Genomic DNA, 23,648 nt, shown 5'->3' with positions numbered 1-23,648 from the left:
TTACATTTTGACCTTCAGTGAACCGTTATATATTTCTATTTTTGTAATGTTAGATTTTTGTTTATGTGAATGGAAATTGTATAACCAGAAATATGAGATTTTGGTTTGAGTACACAGGTTACAAGAAAACAAATCTAATTCATGGCTTTACAGAACTCCGTGTGGAAAAATATGTTAGGAAATTAAGTTTTACCAAAACTAAAAATGTTGAATAAAACACTTTTTGAAGAAATGTATAATATTATGTTTTAAAGTTTAATAAATAATAATAAATAATTGGCAAACAATTTTGTTTTTGTTTTTAATTTAATTATGACTTATGCACTTTTTTCACAAACTAATAGCATAATATTGTAAAGATGTTATTTAAATGCCCTTTGGTTAATATAACGGAATAATAATTTAATACAATATATTTTTTTTAATTTAGAGTTATGCTCTTCTTCTGAAAAATGTTGAGTAAAATGTTATAAAAGTTTTATCGAAATACCCTGTGTAATATATTGAAAATAAACCAAATTTTTCAAGAAATGATATTTTGAGTTACGCACTTTTATCGAAAAATAATGAAATAGTTGGTCAGAGGTGCGTTTTTTGATCAAAATATTGTTTTTTTGAAAAAACTATTGAACTTTACAAGCCAGGGAATACTAATTTTTTTATTTGAAAATTTATTTATTTAAAGTTAATTAATTTTTTAGTTAACTCTTATTAGTGTAAAAATAGTTTAAAATATAATTTCGTTTACTTTTAACATTTTTTTCTAGTTGCTAATTTTTTCGGGTGCTTTATGTTTTATTAATTAAAATATTTTTAATTATTTTAAGTTTTATTTCTTATTTTTTTAATTAAATCTTTAGGTATTTTATTTTGCTTTTTTTATTTAATATACTATATTCTTATGTAGTTCAATTTAAATTCTTAATTAGTGTTAATTGTTTAATTACATTAATTCATTTCATAATTTATTAATATTTGTTTGAGAAGTTTATTTCATGTTTTGTTTTTTATTTATGTTCAGTTATTTTAATTTATTTCTTGTTATTTTAAAATATTTCAGTAAAATGTTTTTGTATTTTATTTATTTAATTTATTATTTTTAAATTGTTTTAATTTTTTCCAAATTTATTTAATTTTTAATTAGTTTGATTAAATTTTTTCAATTATCTTTATTAATTTCCTAACTTTTTAGCTTATTTTATTTTTATTTAGTTGTTTTTTATATATATAATTTACTTTTAATTAGTTTAATTAACTTATTTAAATTATTTTAACTTATTTTTTACTTAATTTAATTTTTTTTCAAATAAAATATATTTTTTTGAGAAGTATGTTTTATGTTTTACTTTAATTATTTTCCTTTGTTATTTTAAATAATTTTACGTATTTTAATTTTTTTCCTTATTTTCTTAACTTTTATTTTTACTTTGTTTTCAACAATTTCGTCCCACTGTACAATGCCCAGTTAGTTATACGCTTGAGACATCTAACCAGACTATGATTATTCATAATCTACATACAAGCATATGTATAACGAAAACAGTTACAACAACAACAAAAATTTAACATTCACCTATTTACATAACACGACCTTGAAATTGAAAATGAAATTCGAAATGAAATGTAAACAATAAATTAAATGTCGTCGCAAAATAAAAGCCTCGCGAATTTATTGCTTAGATGGCAACAACAACAACAATGAGAACACAAAAAGCGACAGTGATGTGAAACATTAATGTAATTAACGGAATTAACGAAAGCAAATGCATTTAACACACACAGCTTATAAACGGGCATTATATACTGTCGTTGCTGCGGTGTGCTGAAGTACAAATGATTGAGAAAAAAACAACAAAAACAAAAAATATTTAAATTAAAAATTTATAATAAAAGGAAATACTATATATGAGAAAATTCTGCCTCGCTCTGATACAGTCAGCCAGATTTATTTGTAAAACCGCGCATTTTAGCAGCAGAAAGTATTTGTTGTTGCAATATGATGTTCTTACCATATAATTTATTGTACACATTCAATTTATTGCGCAAATTAATTTATTGTTCAATGTTAATGTGAGCAATTGATGGCAAAAAATTGCGTGATTTCTTCACTTATTTGATTTCTAAGAGATTTTGAGCTTTCATTGGAATCTTTTGCAAGTATGTGCTTATGTATAGCTATAAAGAATGTGTGGGTGTGTTTGTTTGGGTATATGTGTGTGCTTGTGTATGATTTAGCATCTACGTAAGCAGGCATTGTATGCAAATTTTCAATTTCAGTTTCAATTTCATCTCCTGTCAGCCGTTATTTGCTAAATGAAATGTTTGTATGTAGGTGTATATGCAGGTGTGCTGTTACACAGTTTGAAAGACCTTTGCAGTGTAGTAAGTAAATTATTTGAAGTGGAGATTTGTTGAAAAAATGTTAATTTTGTGTCAAAAGCAAGCAAATATTACCACAAAGTTATTGAAAAAAATATTTTAAAATGCTAAAAAAAAAAAAATTTGAAAAAATTAATTTTAATAGTTTTTTTATAAATTTTTGAAAAAAATTGAAAAAAAAACATTAAGAAAATTAAGAAAAATTTTCGTCTGTTTGAAATAAAAAAAATATTAAATTAATTATTAGTAAAAATTCTTCTTAGGAATATAGTTTATTAATTAAAAAAAAAAAAACAATAATAAAAAAAAATATTTTTTTTTTTAATTGCGCTGCTCACTCACTAAATTTTTAAATTTTGAGCTTTTCTAACAACAAAAAATATATGATGATGCAACACTTCTCGTTCCAACGCTCTTTATATAATTTTTTCACACAGATACTTGAAAATATTGACATTTGTCTGTTTAAATCTGTTTGTTTGCACAATTACTATGAAAAATATAACGATTCACGCTACGTCACATGAAAGCACTCGTACAAGCTAACACACACCCACGCATTTTCTATGAAATGAAGCTAGACGTTAAATATTTACACCTGTATACCTATATATCTAAGCAATTTGGCTGTCAACAGCAGCTTTTCCTTTTTAACTAATTTTTTATTGTTATAGATATGTATGTACTACTGTTCACCACTCACCCCTTGGTTAGCGTCACAACCCTGCTTTTGGGCTTATATCATACTTGGCTAGAGCAGCAGCTACTGCGTGTTAGAGCTTCTAACCCATACAAGCTTGTAAATATACTTGTGTCTGACGCTTCTTAAATGTCTATATATAATTGCTTGTGTGTGTGTGTATTTGTATATTTGTTTATTGCTTGTCACGTTTGCTGTTTGGAGTCATTCAAAGTCAAAGTCAAGGTTTTCAAATGCTTACAAAGAGACTGTGGGTATTTTCTAGTGACAGTGACTGAGTCGTGTGTTTATAAAAAAATATTCGTTTTTTTTTGCTTATATAATTTTTTTAAATTATTGGTGTATTGTTTTCAATTTATTTTTTGCTATTCTTTATTACTTATGTTCAATAGTTTTATACTTTAAATTATTTTTTAACTATATTATATTCATTATTGAGGTATTAAACCTTCTCAAATTTTATTTACGACATAATTTTTTTTTTAATTTTTTCTCAATTATATTATTTTTTTAAATTAGTAATTTTTTTACATACTATGTTTTTTTACTTTTCCTAATTGAAAAAGTTATTTTAATATTTCTTAATTATTTTTTTATGTTTTTATTTAAGAATTTTTTTAAAGTTTTTTGCTAATTATTTTTATGTATTTTTTTAAGTATTTCATTAATTTTCATACGTTTTTGATATATTCCACTTTGTTCATTTCGTTCTAAGTTTTTTTTAATAATTATAAGTTTGTATTTGTTAATTTAGAAAAACTAAATATATTTAAGAAACTATAATTAAAAATAAGAATTTTTGTAATGTTTAATTTTTTCAGAAATTTAGTTTTTTTTATAATTTTTAATTTTTTTTAATTTTCTCTTAATTATTTTTAAATTTAAAAATTAAAAAAAATGTTTATGGAATGGACAACTTAATTAATATCTATTTTCTTAATTTTAATTTTCCTATTTTTTTATTTTCTCTTAATTTTTTTTTAATAATTTTTTTTATTTCTTTAATTTAATTTAATTTTTTGAATTAAAATATTTTTAACTTTTCTTGTAAAAATGTTTTGTTGTTATTTTGCTTTGTCTACGCATTTTAATGACTTGTTCTAAGTTATTGATTATTGAGTTCAGCGCAACAACACAATTTTCCAATAAAATGTAGCAGATTTAGTTATAAACATGTGACATGCCAAACGACAAGCAACAAAAAAAAAAATAATGGAAAGAAGCAAAAAAATCTACAAAAAGCAACAAAAAAATATATATACATATATTTATATTAAACATTTTTTGTTGGCGCCGCCAAACTGGTTTGTGTGGTAATCACCATTTTTGCACGTAAAACAACAATGTGCACGCTCATTTATATATTGTGTGTAAAGAAAAATTATAAACAAATCTAGCAACAACAAAATTAAGTACAAAATTGCACAACAAATTTGTCGAAATGAAAGAATCTTCTGTTTATTATTTCCATTTTGCCAGTATAAAAATAAAAATGGGTCATTGATGACTAATTATTTGAGTTTGCTTAAAACTTTTGCAAATTGTTTTAATAATAATATTTTTAGCAGCAGCTCAGTGAGTCAAGCGCATGCTCATTTGACTGGTAGCAGTTAATTGATAACTAGAAACAAGTTATTTTAAGAAGGAGTGCGAAAAAAATTATTTATTAATATATAAACATTTGAAATACTATTAACAGCGTCATAACAGTGCGTTAACAGCTTGTTGTGCTCATATAATAGCGCTGCACAAACTTTACAGAGTTGTTGTTATCGCTAACATAACGCTTAGTAAAGACTGCTGTATTTAAAAAAGGCGAATGAATAGGCTATTATTTAACAAAGCTTTATGATTTAAGCTAGTATTACAAAAATACATAAGTTTTCTGAGGAAATATGCTGCCAAAGTCGTGAATTACGTAATATGTAAGCCCTCAAATTAGCTTTAGAATTTACTACTCGCCTCTCAAGGGCATAAATATAGTTCTTTAATTAAGAGGCCATAAAATTTTAACGGCGTGGTTGCCATATTATTTTTTTCAGTGCTTTATAATTTTTTAAAGCTTCTTCAATGCTTGATTAGTCATTTTATAGCAGCCAATTTCCTCTATAGATTTACATTTTTTTCCATTTTAAATAATTTTCGAAAAAATTACATAATAAATTACTAATCTGCGATAAACAAAATAAATTATAGGGGAAAATGTTAACACCTTCTAATGAAGTAACACAACAATAGAAATACATTGTGTCTGTATAATTGCTGTAGCAATCAATCACTTGAGCGCTTCAATTGAGCAGTCGACAACAGCATATGAAGGCGATGAAGCGCCAAAGCGTTAAATTTAAAACGAAGGGCCTAAAGAAGCTTAAAAGAGGTTAAGTCGCGATAGAAGACTTAATACATTAAAAAATTTAAATTAATTCTTAATTATTTACTTTTATTTGTAAAAAAATATTAGTTTTGTGCAGCAAAATTAAATAAAATTAATTAATTAATATTTCTATTAAATTTAATTTTTAAGTAGAAAACTAAATTAACTAAATGCAATTTTTTTGGAAAAATTATTTGAAAAAAAAAAATGAAAAATTAATTAAAATTTGTTTGTAAGTGGAAAAAACTATTACAATTAATTAAATTTTTTCCTAATAAAAATTATTTCTAAAAAGAAAAATAATTAAAAGTTTTTTGTAATTTTTCTAAGTAGAAAAAGCTTAAAAGTACCTAAATCGAATTAACCAAAAACCAAATTTTAAATACCTTATGATTTTTTGTAATAAAAAACTATTTCTTAGTAAAAAACAAAAATAAAATCAAAATTAAAAACGTGTTTAATGTTTTCTGATTAAAAAATTGTTCAAAAAAGTTAGGTTTTTGATTAGTTTTAGTATTACACGGCAAGCTTAACAGTTTAGTTAAAAGTTAGTACAAAAAAAAAATGTTTCAGTTGATTTTCAAAACTTTTTTTTGTTACTCTGCCAATATAAACCGCGCAAAATTTAAATATGAGCAAAAATGGTTCTAAACTCATTAATTAAAAAAATAACTGAATGTTAGGCATTCAAAATAATCAAAATTTTTATAAAAACTTAAAATAATTAACCGCTTTTGTTAATGCCTTTAATGTGCTGTTTAATTTGTTTACGCTTCAGCTTTTTTACACAGCTCTTACATCAACTTCTGGTCTGTAAGTATTGGGGAAGTTCGTGGCTTAAGTCTTTTTTTCTATGTTTCAACCATTATTTACAAATAATCTCAAAATGCTACCAGATATTATAAATAACGTCATAATATCTTCAAAACACCGTAGCTGGAAATGCTCTGCCCACTTAGTCGCCACTTTTCAGCTTGCCACGTTACATAATATGGCTAGTCAAGCTCATTTTGTGAGCTATTAAGCTCTTGAAATTAATAATTTAATAGCTAAGCTGACAGCAGTTTATAAATTACGACAAAAAGTCACTTTTATTTTCGAAAAAGTGTTAAAGACATAATTATTTATATACTTATATACATGTACATATATTTCCTACATTGTTGCGCCGCTGACGTATGACAATACAAGCGCTGTTGTACAACACTTAACACTTCTTGTTGATATTAAATTACAATTTCATGTGTGTTTTGCTAATTTATTTTTGTGATTTGTTGGTGCTTTTGCGTGCTTTGTACGATGAGCTCATGCGGTTTTAAGCTGTTTGCTGTAGGAAAGTGAGTTAGAGTGGATGCTTACAGGCAAATTTTTAGAGGAAATGAGTTAATAAATTAGTTGTTTCTATAAAATTTTTTTAGTAAAAGAAGGTTTAGTAAAAAATCACATTAAAAAAATTGAATGTTAAATTTTAAATTTTTATAGATTTTTTGTTTGCATAATTTTGTTTTAAATTTTTATATTTTTTATAAATTTTTATACTTAAAAAAAATTTTCGGAAATATGTATGAGTGTTTTTTTTTTAACTTTTACTTACCAAATGTTGTTTTCTAAAATGATTTATCGACTATATTATTACAAATTATAACATAACCTTTACATTCTTTGCTAAAAAAATTTAAAATTTTAATCCTTACTTATCCACTATTAGTCCAGACTATAATCTTCGTAAATAACCCTAAAATAATAATTTTTTCTACAGCTCAAATCGTAAAACTTCACATTTTACCATCATCATATCTCAATAACAAAAACAATATGAAGATATTGCTTCCCTCAACACCTAATCAAGCATTCAATCAATCATAACCATGAGCATTACAATATTGTCGCCATTTAACACTTTCAAGTTCGTGTCCAAAGTCTTCAGTCTCTTCCGTCATTTCGTTATGCCGTTTCCAGTAAGCCATGAAATGTATGTATATAGCAGCACATAATAATGAATTTATGTATGTGCACATACACACATATCGCTAAAATTAAATTTTAAGAGTTCTCGCTTTGACATTTACGGTTGCAACAATTAGCAATATTTTTACGAAGTACTTATTATGTAATTGATTTGATTAATTTAATGAAATTTTAATGTTCCATGAACTGTCATGGGTACATAAATATAAAAACTAAGCAGATTGATTGAGAAATTCGTCTCACGACATTAAGTGTAAATTAAAATTATATTAAAAGTTTCGAAATCAAGTGTGATATGAAGAGCAGATCAAATTTATGAGATGCCATCGATGTCACAAGCTCAATAGCAGTGTTGTTAGGCGAGTAAATGAATAAAAGTAATTGAATCGGAGAGTATTATAATAAGCATTACTGGAAATGATACGTTCAATTGCGAGAAGAAATTATTTTTATATTGTAACTAATAATTAATATATAATTTTTATATAATTTTCAAAATTTTTTTATAAAATACTTTTAAAATTCTAGAAATTGTTGGAAATTATTTTCGAAAAATTTTTTTTTAATTTTTCAAAATCAGTTTTTTACATTTAAATTTTTTTTAAATATTTTTTGTTCAAAATAAATTTTTTTAAATTTTTCAAAATCAATTTTTTATTTAATTTTTTTTTTTGTAATTTTTTTTTTATATACAATTTTTTTCCGAATACAATTTTTAGTCTTTCCATAAATAAAAATATCAACATGTTAACTAAAACAACTTTCGAAGTGAATGCTTCTTCAAAACATTGTACAAACTAAATTTTTGTAAAAATGTTTTCAAAATAAAAGTTTTACAGAATACAAATTTTAGGCTTACCACTGGAATAAACTATTTAATATTTTTTTTATAATAATAAAATAATTTAATTTTTTTGAAATATTGTTACAAATTAACTAATTTATTTTCGGATTATTTTTCAATTATTTTAAATCAATTTACCATATTTTCGCAGAAATACATTATTTTGAATCTACAATTAATTTTAAATTTTTTTTATTTCTTAATTTTTTTAAAATATTTTTATTAATTTTTTTAATTAATTGCCTAACATAACTAATTAAAATTATTTACGAATTAAATTTATTTACTTCTCATACTTTCTTTCGACCTATTCTCTCGCTAACATGCTCTCTCATTTCTTTAGGAGAGTAAGCTAATAAACAAATAAGCTTTATCGCACCCAGTTCTTGTCATGGAAATTTCTAGAGGCTATCTCAAGAAATTTTGAAAACAAGAGCACGTTCTGCATGTTTTTATAATGATGTAAGTCTACTTTAATAAAATTTTAATTAATGTTTTAAGCAACTGGTTTAGCAAAAAAAAAAAATATTTTTAAAAAATGTATTTTGAAATAAAAAGGAATTAGCTTAGGGAACAAATTTTTTTAGAAAAAAATTTTAATTTTTGTAAAAAAAATATTAAAAATGTTTTTTTTTTTCAAAATTTGTAAAACTTAAAAAATTTAAGTATTTAAAATATTAAAATCACCTCAATTTTTGAGTTTTAAATTAAAAACAAAAAAATTATTTAAAAAAATTAATTCTGGTTAAAAAATAAATTTTGTAATAGAAAAAGAATTTAGAATCAAAAAATAATTTTTTGAATAACAAAAAATGTTTAATTTTGCCACATTTTTTCATCATCAAATCATCTGCCACTTACCACATATCAATTCAGCACGTTGTAATCCTCTTCATAATACTCCAGCCATAACGCAAGTAATCCAATAATATTAGTGACGTACGTGTGTGTGTGCGGGTAATCCATTAACTTAAACTCCAATTAAAATCGTCAGCAATCAAACAGCGGCAATTAGCATGCAACACAATTATTGGATGAATGCTTGTGGATGTGTGTGTGCACTTATATTTTCCAGTGTATTTTTAACTCACTTGAATTTGTTGTTGTGTTCTGGCTTATTTTTGCGCAGCGAACCAAGTTGTTATTGTTTTTCATTGATTGTTGCACTAACACCGTTAAGTTTGTTGTTGTATTTTTGCTTAATATATATTTTCATACTTTGTTGTTGTTGTTTTTAATAGATTCGCAATTATATTTTTTGCTATAACTTTTGGTTTTGCTTTACAATTTGCTTGCCACTAAATTCACTTAAATGCTGCTTAACTTATGCGTTTAAACCAATAAATGCAGTCTTATGGGTTAACAATTAACAAATAATTAGCGCTATTTAACTAAATTTGCTATATAGAATATGTGATTCTTAACACTATTTTAATTTTTCTTTAATTATTTTAAGTTTTTTGTTAATTATTTAAATTTTTTCTTTAATTAATTGTAACTTTTTTTAAATTAATTGTAATTTTTTTTAATTATATGCAATTTTTATTAATTACTTATAATTTTTTTAATTATGAATAATTTTTATTAATTATTTATAATTTTTCTTTAATTTCTTGCAAAATTTTCTCACTTGACATTTTTTTGATGTTGAAATTTCTTTAATTTTACATACTTTTCATAATTTGCATTGCTTTTGGTTGTATAACATATCTTGTTGTTGTTGTTTTTTCTCACAATTCAAACACCAGTTCACCAATTACATTTTCTCAGTTAAATTTGCACTTTTCCGTTTGTGAAATCTATTTTTTGCATATTTTTCTTGTTTTTATTTGCTAATTTGTTGTATTTGCTTTTTTTGTTATTGTAAATTTTCCAACCTTTCCAAGCAACTATTCTAACCAAACTAAGTTGCTTATTGCCAACACTTTTCTTTCAACACTCAGCAATTTGTCTTCTTATTCTTTTGCTGCTTCTTCTTATTCTTCTTCTTGTTATTACTTTTCCACAACAAAACCGCATAGCCAGTATTCTAACACAGTCTCTATCATATACTTTGTACTGCCACTGGCTGATTGTAACTCTAACTCTAAACGGCAATTGGCTTGATCTGGTTGGTTAGTTAGCACATCGGCTAAGTGTTAGACTCGCATCCAGAAAAATGCTTACGAAACCGTGTCTCGATCGTATTGTTGCTTGCGGAAAACTGAATCACGGATGAGTCGCAGCGCCACATCAATGTCATGGGCACACTTGTGAACGTACTAAGCGCACGCACACACACGCACACCAAAACACCACAAACGGCATTAAAAACCGCTCAGAATAAAAGACACACACACACGAACGCATATACATGGAGATAGTATGACAAAGCTGAGCTCGAGTTCGAGTAGAAATTCTGAGCGCTCACCAGCCAGCCAGTGGTAGTCGGTGGCACCTGAAAGCCGATATCAGTAGATAGTTAGACTTTTACGCGCAACGAACGCGCTCAGCGACCGACAGCGCTTCCCGCTTATAAGACACACACGCACACATATTCACATGTATGCACATACACCTACAATTGGCCGCAAAGAAAATTCTGATAAACTCATAAGCAATACTCGCGGCCATGACAGTGACAGTGGCCAGAGCTACAGAGACACCTTTGCTTGTGTGTGTTTGTAAACAGCTTCATTCGCTCGAACACGCTCGTTTTATGGCATTCTAAGTGCTCGTAACTCAACGAAAGCGGCGGCCGCAGCCGTAATTCATCATTCATCACAAGCAGCCACTGGCGGTATGTGTGTGTGTTTCTATTGGCGCTCAATATTTGAGTCGCCTGTGCCTATATGTAAGCCACTTGACTCTTTCTCCGATATCGATGAGGATTTGCGGATCTCTTTTGATTGCCTTTTAACTGCACATTCGCTATAAAATGCCCGTAGACAAGACGAAAGAGAAATTCTACAAAGAACTTGCGCGCTCATAACGCTCTTTTACACCTTACACACGTATAGGTGTGCACACAGGTGGCTTAGAATCTACCACAGAAACAAAACAAACAACAAAAATGCTTGCTAACTCGCTTACATGGCTCATGCTTGGCTGAGCGCGCGCGCAACCGACACGGCCAACTGAAAATCTCACTCAAAGTAAAGGTTCTAAGTAAAGACACACACACATACAAAAAAAAACACTCCTACATACTAACATATCCATACACACTCACATACACTTTCACGTCGCCACTCACGATCAGTAGCGCTCATTGTAAATGTGTAGAATTTGCTTTTACCTGTGCCTGTCTGCCGTGTTCTAAGAAGCGCACACGCTTACATACGAAGGTATTTGCCACTCACAGTTCAAATTGAGCATGAGAGCGTAAAATTACAGAATTCATAGCTGTGATTGGCTGTTGGGCTATCTGTGGCGAATCGGAATTCCCGTTTGCCGTTCGCCATTCTCGCCCATATGCGCGTATTTATATACATAAATACATATGTATGTACACAAATGACAAGCCTGCCATTCATTCCCGATTCCCGAAACTCTATTCCTATTGTCACCAGCTTGTGTTGCTGTTATTGTTGTCATTTCTATTGCCTCTGACGTGCGCGGATCAGTTGTGATAGCGCTCGTCGAGATGACGCGGCACTTAACTGCAGTTAGACTAATGGTTAGTAGCTTTCAGCGCTAACCTTTGGCGGACTTTTCGCGCCTTCTTTCCAAACAATTTTTTAGTTTTTTACGCCCCTAACGCTTTTGTGAAGCTTGATAATGATTTAGGTGCAATTTTTTGTTTCCTTTTATCAATAAAAATTATCCTTCAAGCCCGATTTACTTCATTTCGCAATGCCATCAGAACAAATTTCTACCACATCTGATCAAATTTGACCCGGACTGACAAAAAATACAATTTCAAGCTTTTTGTATTAGCTTACGCATATCAAAGCGTAATCCTCCTTTTTGCCCCAGACTTGTTATAGGACTCTGCTAAGATGGCCGTTAGTGTCTTCAGCGAATTTTGGTAATTTGGTTTCGGTTAATTTTTTGGATCGCCATTGACAAGATTGTAGATAAATTCGATGATATGTATATATGTCCACGAATTCAGGCCTCGTCACAAGTAATGATGCTTTCGATGAATGTAAGGCCCTCAGGTCAAGTATTTATCCTTCCCTTCGACTTCTACTTGACGTCGGGTCCTTTGGGACGGGTCCATCATTGACACATTTCATATCCAAAACATTAACAAAAATATGTTGAGCCTCTTATACATATGTATACTTCTGATGCCAACACGACAACGTTTTTTTAACTTTTTTTGATTATATCGTTATTAACTGAAATAGAAAACTCATAACAGGCAAGTTTGTGATGAGTTATACCTTTACTGAATTTGTTCAGCCACTCAAATATTTGATAAAGTAGACGTCGCAAAACATTTTTGCAAGATTTTCAACGCTTCCGTAGCCGTTGTTCTATTAGAAACACAAAATTTCAAGCCAAATCGTTGCTAATTTTTTTCGCGTTTTAAAAACGCACTTTTAGTGATTTTCAACATAACCTTTGTATGGGAGGTAGGCGTGGTTATTATCCTCGATTTCTCTCCATTTTTGAACTGTATATGGAAATGCCTGAAGAAAACGACTCTGTAGAGTTTGGTTGACATAGCTATAGTAGTTTCCGAGATATGTATGTACAAAAAACTTAGTAGGGGGCGGGGCCACGCCCACTTTTTCAACAAAATTACTTCCAAATATGCCCCTCCCTAATGCGATCCTTTGTGCCAAATTTCACTTTAATATCTTTATTTATGGCTTAGTTATGACACTTTATAGGTTTTCGGTTTCCGCCATTTTGTGGGCGTGGCAGTGGGCCGATTTTGCCCATCTTCGAACTTAACCTTCTTATGGAGCCAAGGAATACGTGTACCAAGTTTCATCATGATATCTCAATTTTTACTCAAGTTACAGCTTGCACGGACGGACGGACAGACGGACGGACGGATTTCAACTCTACTCATCACCCTGATCATTTTGGTATATGTAACCCTATATCTGACTCTTTTAGTTTTAGGACTTACAAACAACCGTTATGTGAACAAAACTATAATACTCTCTTTAGCAACATTGTTGCGAGAGTATAAAAAAGAGTTGTACCACCCAGAAAATAATTTAATAATTTTCATCTATTCGGCTTGCGCACGCTGTTTAAATGAATCAGTCCGGGTCAGATTTGATCAGGTTTTACTTCAGCAATATTGCTGAGTTTACAGAAACTGAATTATCGATAGTATTAAATATAACCTAAAATAGAATGTCCTTAATGATTGTATTCAAAAACGGGTTGGAACGTAAACTATTTGAAGTTCATCTGACCTAATGTGAGCTTAATAGAATTGCAAAATAGTTTTTCATTAAATTTCTTAATTTCAGTTTCTTGAAAGTACAAAGAGCCTATGAAAATTTGCCGAATACTAAGAGTAACTAGAATTTTTATAAGTATATTCTACTATTGGTCAGTTAGCCGGTAAATTTATGCGGATGTATCGAGATCAGTATATTTAGTATAGGAAGCTAAAGTGGTTATGTATCGATTGAGAACATTATTAGCTCCAAATTCGCCTTGGTGACAATAATTGTGTTTGTGATGACTATGAGTGTCATGTGATATATGTATGTAAATGTTTATATAGGCGTTGTATAGAGAAGCGCGGTTTTCGAATGATTTCGGTTTTCTTCCCGGTTTACCTACGAACCAGAAATGTTAAGTTCTCTGATAAATTGTTGGGTTACCTTATCTTATACTAAACTGAGCATACAAATTAGCTAGAAGTATACCTATCGTCTAACGTTTGTATAGAGTTCTAGAGTCTGTATTTCTTCAGATTTTGTTTTTACTATAGTTTATTTAATGATTGGCAGCTCCGTTGGCTACTAACTACATTGGACTTCGGACCAGTTCAGCAACCCTTAGTCTATCACCAGCAGCTGTGCTGTAGTAAGGTTTTTCTGACCAAAAGTAATCTAGGGAAATATTTCCCCCAGTAAGATCCACCTTTCAATGATTATTGAAGTTCTAACTGAACATTGTCCAATCGGGATTTATGCAGTAAGATTTAAAATCTTACGAAATATCAGCTGCATTACCTGCATATAATCATCTCAATATTTCCTTCTTGAATGTTTTGCTTTTGCCCTGCGGATATAGAATTAAATATCTAAACAGATTTGTAATAGGTTCAGTACGTTTTGGCCGATAGCTGAATCCAACTACAGGAGTTTTTTCCTTTGGTTTTACAAAGAACTGTTAACAGTCTAAGTGTTTCTATAAAAGATTGAAATCCATTAACGTTACGTGAGTCAAATGTATAAACAACTTTATACACATTATAGGCGATACAAAATTCTGGCTTAACAGATAAGGAAATAAGCAAATATTTCTATATGAGAAGCAAACAGGCCTCAAGAGCAACTCTATGATATCGTGCATTTAGAACAAATGTCTATCTGATTCTGTAAAATCAGTCTTCCAGCATCATTTTGGGCATCCGAGATATATGAAAATCATATCATAAAGTAGACCTGTCAGTTGGCTAACTTGGTCACTGTTATACAGAATACTTTTTGTGAGGGCAGGTTTATTTAAGCTTATTGAATATACTGATGATAAGCCACCTTCCACTAACCTTTTGGAATAACCGCGTTTTTCGTAAATTAAAAAATATGGAAAAATATGAAAAAATATGACTTTCGCTGAAGATGTTCGCCTCCTTTAGACGGTGTCCTAGTGGCCACATACCAATTTTTTTCCTTTACAAAATATCTTAAAATTTTTAATTTGTTTTCATTAGAAATAATTTATCTGACATTTACACTTTCGAAGGCAGCATACTTCAATGGCAGACTATGGTACATTCTGCCAAATATGCTTGACTAACTGAACTTAAAACAATAACGTATATATGTATTTTTAGGAATCGATCAAATATAAATAGCAGGAATTAAATCTATACGCAACTCATTGAAGAATAACATTCATTCCTCCATTCCCCTCAAACCAACTTACCAACTTTCATTTGTGATTTCTTTCGCAAAAAAAAAATAAATAAAAGTAAAGAAATTTAGAACAATTCTGTGATTCGAGCATAACTAAAGAAATATTTAGAGTACTATTTTTGGCACTTTAATCACTTTCATTGAAAGCCATGCTTAAGCGGCAAAAATGTGTGCACAAAAATTTGTGCGCGAATAGAAGCAGCATTAAATGGCAGCAATGATAGATTGTGTATAAAAAGTGTTAAATGATTTTGAAAAGAAGCACGGGAAAGGGGCAAGAAGTGCGCGGTAGCAGAAGAAATGTAAGCACACCGCGCCATGCGAGTTCGTTGGCCGCAAATTAAGCTGGCACTTGCAGACCAGCCGACTATTTGCCTGACGGACTGACGCGCTGTCTACTTCGTGGGCAGCTACGTGGTTTGGTGAGTATTAGCGCGCATCCGATACAAGAAAGCATCGTGACGGAAACGATATGGCCACATGGCTTTCATAGTTAGCCAACGACGCTTAACGAAGCTCTGCACAAGCTTAAACACATTAGCGGGCAGACATGTCTTCCACGCACCGCTCGCGGTCGTTTGATGGACGATGTGAAAGGTAAGCAAGAACCCCGCCAATGGCATAGCGTTGGTACTAGTTCGGGTAGTGGCGCCCAGCACAGCCTTCGGGAAACATATGTACATACAAAGTTAGTTTAATGGGTGAGCACATTTAAACTGGCCTTTGCACGCTTGGTGGGGAAACACACATCATTCATGTAAAAATAGGCGCTAATAGTGTTTATGGCTGCCATCAATATTTGCTCAAACTGATGTGCTTTTACATACATACATACATGCATACATAATTTAAGTACATTTGAGTGCTGTAATTAACTGGGAAAATAGAAAAATTAGCTGCCTGATTTTGTAAGTTCTTTGAAGAATTGTCTAATTTGCGGTTGGTTGGGAGCCATACAGGCCATTTGTATACTTTGCAACGCTGTTTTATAACTTTACATTACTATTGATATTTATATTTCTTGTTAGAGTTCTTTTGTAAAACATTTCCAACACCTCTATACGTAAATAAATTTGAAAAAAAGATCTGAAAGAGAGCTATAGAAAGGTTTAAAAAGCACTCATCTCTTCGATCTTCACTTTTATTTCTCGGTTGCCAATTCAGTGATTTGAAAGAAGAAGAAAAATCAGTTGCAATAAAATAGCTTAATTGAAGGTTCCTATATTTCTAAAATCGAAACTACCGTGTTGAATTTTTTGAAGCTCATGTTGCCTGCTTTAAATTAGCGCTAAATTTACTGCTCTAAAATGCAGCTTCCTTCAGAGAAGTGACTGAACACCTTTGAAAGCCGAGCGTCCTTGTGCTCACTAACCGCGTATTCAGTATAAAGGTAAGTCTAATCCCGTTACCGATGACAACGAGTCACTTTAGTATAAGACTAGTATTGGTGCCAGGCAGTGGCGTAGCTACAACTTCGGGCGCCCGGGGCCAAGGATGTTCGGCCGCCCCCCTTTATCTACCTACCTACAAGTTTCATGAGGTGGTTCGAACAAAAGTGAATTTTTACAAAATATCTTCGATATTAAGTATATAAAATTTAGGAACTAGAAGCCACGCAAATTCTGAAGTTACAAAATTCTCACAATACAGTTTTTGAGGAAATTGATATTAAATTTACAAAACAGTTTATTAAAAGCCTAGAAAAAACCCATTTTCGCCCTATATCTTGTACACTTTTGACACAATTTGCAGGAATTTTTGCCCGAATTGGTGTTTTAAAAAACAGCGAAGATCGTTTTGCCGCCCCTAAGACGTTGCGCCCGGGGCCCCCTTCGCCCCTCCTAGCTACGCCACCGGTGCCATGCCACAGCGAAATCGCAGGCAACTGCAAATCTGAAGAGCTGTCAAGAAAAGTTACCCTGGCCCCGTTATTAGATGCATAGGAACAGGTGATCCACTTTCCTAAAGTGTTCTACTACTTAATAGCTGAGCTTCGCGGAAACATGGCCAGCGATGGGCTTCCATCGATAAATGCACTGTCGCATCATCCGTTTGGCCCAAGATCGGTCGTAAGAGATCCAGTGAGTTTTGCTCTCAGTAAGGTTAGCCTCTTGATAATATTAGAGTTATAACAGGACACTGCACTAAAGTTAAAAATCTTACCGGATGCCAGTAGTGGAAGCTGTATAGAAGAAGACGAGGGGGAAACAACTCAACCCTGCATTTTGATTGTCAGCGTTTGTTTGATCAAGACTTAAACGCTTGGTAGCTTACACTTGAAGAGTAGGATCTCCCAAGTTGGTGGGAATAAATATTAAACACATGAGCACATTTTTATTTACTACAGGGCGCTTTGGGGACTTCTAAGTTCGAATACAGGAATTACATTTTTATGGTTTCGTAAAAGACTGCATATAGTAATTCAAGGGTAATCTCGGGTTCAGCCATCACACCCAACCTAACCTAACTCCAAAAGAAGAAGCTTATTAAGAGCAAGTAGTTTAGCAGGACTCCTACGTTCTATTATTGGCCAGAAAAATCTCGCAGCCACACAAGTTCTGGATGTTGACCAGCGCAAGCTCACGACAGGTTTATAGGAGAAATATTAGATCGCAGCAGCACAGTGATGTACCGATTCATTTCCAATCTGAAGAAATTGGGGTAAGGGTGCTCTTTTTAGTAAACTAATTGGGTTTTCAGTTTCCACCGATTCCGCTATCAGTCATACTTCAAAGTAGCTCGATAGTACTGATAAAGTGGTCTTACATTATTAGCGGCTGCAAAGCCAATATTGCCACTCTGATATTTTATTGAATGTACTCCGCCAGGAGAAGGTTTTATTATGAAGTGGTGCAAATTGTCAAGGGTGCATTCAAAGCAACTACAGATTTCAGAATGTTTTTGCTTTGTATCCCTCATGCATCTGGCTTTCTTGAGTATAGTAATAGCCTTCGCCGCAAAATGCTACATTCAGAACGGTATTGAGTGCCATTGTAGGTATTGTCCTGAGTACATCACAGATGTGACTTTTTCAAATGTCTAAGCTGCTTAGCGAGTCTGATTTTTCAGAGTGCTATCCTCCAAAACACCAACGAACATTGGCTTAGCGTCGGTCTTATAGAGCTCGAACCCCAATTTAGGGGAGATATCCCGTCTTTTTCATCTGCACAGTAATTTTCTGTACTAAGCAGTAAGGAATGTGTCAATTATATAATTAACGAGACTAAATATGGTCGTCTTTTATGCCAATGTAGCGAAAAATGCAGTAGACACAACCCACAATGGTTTACTCTTCCTTCAATTGATCCTTAAAGTTAAAGCCTATAACTCTGTTTCCTAACCAGATATTGTATAGGTATACATAGACTAAATTTTCGGCAAAAAGAAAGTCATTTTATCAGCAGGAAACATCAGTTCTCAAGTTCTAAGATCACTCCCTCAGAAACTACTAAGCTTATATCGGCAGAATCTAATATATTCGCTAAGCAATACATTAATGTACTGTCATGTACTAGCTTTGTGAGTGCCAACCGTTGAGGTGATTGCGGCCATACATGTTCGGTGGTAGTTAATGCTCTAATCCGAGAAAATTAAGGTAAACGAATGGAAGAAACTCAAGTTCCTTCCATACGAAATTGTGTATTGTTGGATTTCAAAGGGCTTCGGAACGGAGATTTGGGTTCATTGACCCGTTTATAACTAGACGTTGCTGCCAAACCTCCACTCAAACAATGGAGATCAATTTGTGAGACGATAAGACAGAACTGCAGAGTAAAAGTTGATTTTTACTAGCTCTTTAACGTATATTTGGCTATCTTAATCACTTTCTGAAAAAGATTTTAATTACTTTGAAACAAAATATGTCAAAGTACCTCTGCTTCTATTAAACTATCCTCAACGACTTTAACCGTATTTACAATTCCTTCTTAACTTCAAAAATTATTATTATGTACGCACACATTCTTTTCTTTTCAATGCTTCTTAGAGCATGTCTGAGATCATCATAAGCCATTCCGAAAACCAAGCTTTGGACATACTTACCCGTACATACACCTAATCTTCATGCTGTTTTTGCAGAAACGCCTTTTAATTCTTCGAAATGTAAATAGCTGGCTAATATGAGTAGCTGGTGCGAGTAAAATTCATGGTGCGCTTGCGCAAAGTTCAAGGTTAGACATATAACTTTTGGTAGCAGTCATCAGCATCGACATTAGCGCAAGCACGCCTAACGTCTTACAACAACAAACAATCAAAAAAAAAAAAACAGAAAACTTCAAATCTTATTTAACATTAGCAGATTCTATGGTGTTTACTTAAAGTAATTGTATCTTTCTTTCTTTCCTTCTTGATGATTTATTAGACTTTTTCTAGCTTAGTGTCAAATGTTTAACCAGTCTTTGTCTTTACTGTAGTTGTTGCTGGTTTTGCTGGACAATTAATTCTTCGATTTGTTAAGAAGTTTTTTTTGGCATTTTTTCTGACTTTTTTGTTTGTGAAAATAAAACTCGCATTCAGATATGCTTCTTTGGCAGATATGTATGATTATATGTAGTTAAAAAGGTGAGTAAGCAGAGGGTAAGTATTCTTCAATAGGAACTCTCATAACTGCAAGAACATAACATAAATTTCTCAAAGAAGAGAGACTGCTGAATAAATAGTACTATATTAAAATACTTATGACTCATTATTGCTTAAGTTTCTTATTCCAAATTCACTTTCAATTTGTAGAAATTTCTATGAAAATATACTTGAATAGCATAATGAGAAGTATACACCTTCCTTCTAAGTTAAATTTTTTATAAAAGCTTTTAATGGAGTATCAGGCTATACACTCTTCAAAAAAGTGAAGATTGGGTGCCGTAGATGTCTGTAAGGACAGGCAAGCTGCGAAAAAACGTTCCTTCTACACTACACCTTATCAATTTACAACATAAATATCAAATTATAGTCATATATATTATATTATTCTACGACAGAGAGATTTTTCGATAAATCAGACGCCCGAAATTGTGGTTAGGTACTTATTCAAGCCTCATAGGTCTATCAACTAAGGTGATCTCAAAAAATATACGAGAAAATTTTCTCTCTCACCACGGTAGTCATGGTAAATATTTATACGCCATAACTTAATAACTATTAGTGATTTAAGATAATCGCAATATACATATATGGTCTAGTTGGATCTGTATTATTTTTTCGGTAGATAGCTTAAGCAATCTTTACTTCACGTTGTAGAAGTGATATCGAACTATGCTGTGTGTAACAAGAAACGTTAGGTATCCTTCTAAGAACTTTTCTACATATTTTTTTGATTACCTTATTCAGTTGTGTAATCACGCGTCAAAGGTTTGCGCAAATGAAGAGAAAATTTGTCATGTTTTACTGCATTCATTTGTCTAAGCCGACAACTCTGCTAGGCTGCTAAAAATGTGAAAATGGATAATGATTTTGACACTGTAACAGAAAATCAGTTGCAATTTTGGTCTATTGCACTTCCTTCGGGTAATTTTGATGTCAAAAATGTACCACACTTTGGAAGGCCAATTGTCTGGAACGATAACATTGATCAAAGATTGAATGTCTTCGAGCCCGACCATCATCTAAGCACTGATTCGTCAGCCCCTAAACAAAACATTGCACGAAATCCCATTTGGAAACATTTAAATTCGGCTGGAGGCAAAATAAAGCACGATTTAGGGAGTCACATGTGCGAATTGCAAAAATATCGATGTGACGAGCTTCTTTGTTGCAATGTAAACCGAAAACGCTCGAGGTTAAATCGTGATGAGCTGATGTGAACTGAGCCATGCCAGGACTGTTTGACTATAATTTTTTGGTGAGATTGGCAAAAAATCATTAACTATCATCTGTTCTGCTACAACCTAAATCATAATTCGGACCTGTAGTGTCAAAAATTTGAACGCCTAAAGGAATAAATAGACCAAAGCGGATTAGCTTTGGCAATGTGAGAGGATTTATGCTGCATAAAAAAAAAACATCAGGCCGCACATACCAATAGTGACTCCCCAGAACCATCAGAAGCTTACTTTGTAGGTTTTTATGCATTCACTTTTTAGTGCTGATCTAACACCAAGTGTCTACTATCTGTTCCCGCTTATGACGAATTATTTTGCTGGTGAAAATCGGCCTACCAGTTTCTTGCCAAGTTACGAGTTTGCGAGAGAAAGGTTCTGCGAAAAATTTATGGTCCTTTGCGAGTTGGCGGTTTCTACGTCAATAAAAGAAGAAGGCACAAAATTTTTTATAAAAAAGGTTGTGAAACTATTTTCAAATGAACAAAACGGTGTGCATTTCAACGAAATAAAATAGTATGGTGTCTATAAAATACGCTGCTGCTATATGACAAGTTTCAGATATTTTTTATTACTAATATCATTGGAAGGGATTTCAGCATGTAACATTCGAACCTTAGCTTTTGCATTGCCAGCTGAAAAGACATTCAGGTAATTAACTATGACTTAAACGCACAACCCACGAGGTGCGAAAGACTGAACGCACTTGAAAAAGATATTTATTTATATTAATACTACTTTTTATATACCAGACAAAATAAAAAGGTAATTTGGTTTCAAAAGAAAAACAATTTCCTTAGGTAAACTTTTGTATCTTGATGATGATTGATCTATCCTATTTTTTAAGTATTTTGCTTTTAAAAAGGTAGAACTGTTCGGTCGCTTTAATAGTCTGCACAGAAAGCATTCTTTTGCGATCAGTAGTGGCCTGGAACAAAGACTTAGATGAATTTTACAACCAACTGCATATAATTCGGCAATGATTTTTATTTACATCGAGCTCTTTTTTCTCGATTTCGTTTTTCGAGGGTTCTAGTATTGCTCTATGGTGAGAGCTGTAGACGCATTTTCCATTTCTAGGTAAAGAGACATAGTTTTCCCTTTGCCATTCTTAAATATATGCACCAAAATGTCGTAAACTGGCTTTTCACGATTTGGGTGGGTTTAAGGTGTTCACTTCATTGTGGCTTTGTTATTCTGTACAGGTTCTTTTATACTTATTCTGGCAAAAGAAGTATACTAAAGGATAGATAAAAAATGTTAAGCAACTTTGCTTTGATATCAACATATTTTAGGTGGGGTCTTACTAACTACTCTTGTCTTTGAGAGGTATTCTGAAGCGGTAAGTTCAAAGCAAAATAGGAAAATTCTTTCAAGACAAGGAAAAAGTGGCAGTTATGAAGATATGAAGTCGACGTAGTGCCAAAGATAACATATTTATTTTGTGCAAAATAACAGAGAATATGATAAATTTTTTTGTACAAAAACTTGTATTTGTATGGCATGGCAGCCGGCCAGTTTTATCGCTGTCACCGTATACTTCGAAAATCGAAATATCCATGTTCCGAAAATTGCTATTTTAGGGATCAACCAAGTCCTAAGAAGTTTATTTTTTGAGCTTTCTCCACCTAATATATATACCGATCTGCTCGATCGAGGTGACCATCCCCATCAAATTAAGAGTGCACCGTACTTTACTAAATTACTTTACGCACTGTCGTATAAAAACATGTAATGAGATTGCACAGTAGGCAAACAACTTCACGCACTTTCATGTGAGCTTACAACAACACCGGTAGAGATTTCACACGCATGCTCATTTATTATTACATTTGTTGGCTTTTATTATATTATTTTACTCGAAGGTTCGTTGACTTCTGAAATTTCAAGCGTATGTTTGTGCGTGCGTGGTGCTTTCGTTCTTAACTTATATTTTGGGCTTTGCTTTTACTCCGTAGAACTCTTCAGTTGTTTCTTTTCCGGTGCGTGTGTGTGCGTGCGTGCGCTTCTTTCTTCAGTGCCAGCCACTCTCTTTATGAGTTTTCGTTTTCTTAATTTCGCTTCGCCTGCTCTTTAGGCCATATTATTTCGTGTAATGACCAAAGTTCTTTTTGTGCTATTTACTTGACTTCTTTACAATTTTTCCTTTTTTTGATTTTTATTATTTTTTCCTTGCTTTTTTTGTTATTGTAACATTCTGCGGCGCACTCGCTGTTTTGTAAGTTCGTTTTCATTGTGGAGTTCATCGACCGTGCCGAGTCTTTCTGACAGCGGCGGCGGCGACTGTCAGCCAGCAATTAACCAACTGCAACAAAATAGTAATTTAACGCTGCCAAGTGAGAGGCCGAAGGCGAAAGAAAATCAGTTTTGTAAATTATGTGCGCTCGTGTGCTTGCTGGGAGCTGGCCTTGCTGCGTTGTGCTGGTGAGCGTAAGTAGGGTTAAGGGGGTCTTAAGAATAATATTCGTTGTTTTAGAAAGGAAAGTTTTTAAATAATTTCATAATATGGGAGCTTCGAAAAAATTAT

At 31.8% G+C, this 23,648-nt stretch overlaps 1 protein-coding gene across 1 annotated transcript in view; it reads right to left on the bottom strand.

The window, feature by feature from the left end:
• Positions 1-9,579, bottom strand: part of LOC120777507 (zinc finger protein rotund) — a 69,169-nt gene extending 59,590 nt beyond the window's left edge. The window contains exon 1 of the mRNA XM_040108862.1: positions 9,127-9,579. The gene's annotated coding sequence lies outside the window, so the exon portion shown is untranslated. The remainder of the gene's footprint in view (positions 1-9,126) is intronic.
• Positions 9,580-23,648: the final 14,069 nt, after the last annotated feature.

Source organism: Bactrocera tryoni, chromosome 5, assembly GCF_016617805.1.
Source record: "Bactrocera tryoni isolate S06 chromosome 5, CSIRO_BtryS06_freeze2, whole genome shotgun sequence".
In the NCBI taxonomy this organism is placed as follows: Eukaryota; Metazoa; Arthropoda; class Insecta; order Diptera; family Tephritidae; genus Bactrocera; species Bactrocera tryoni.
This window is presented reverse-complemented; position numbering and strand designations above follow the sequence as displayed.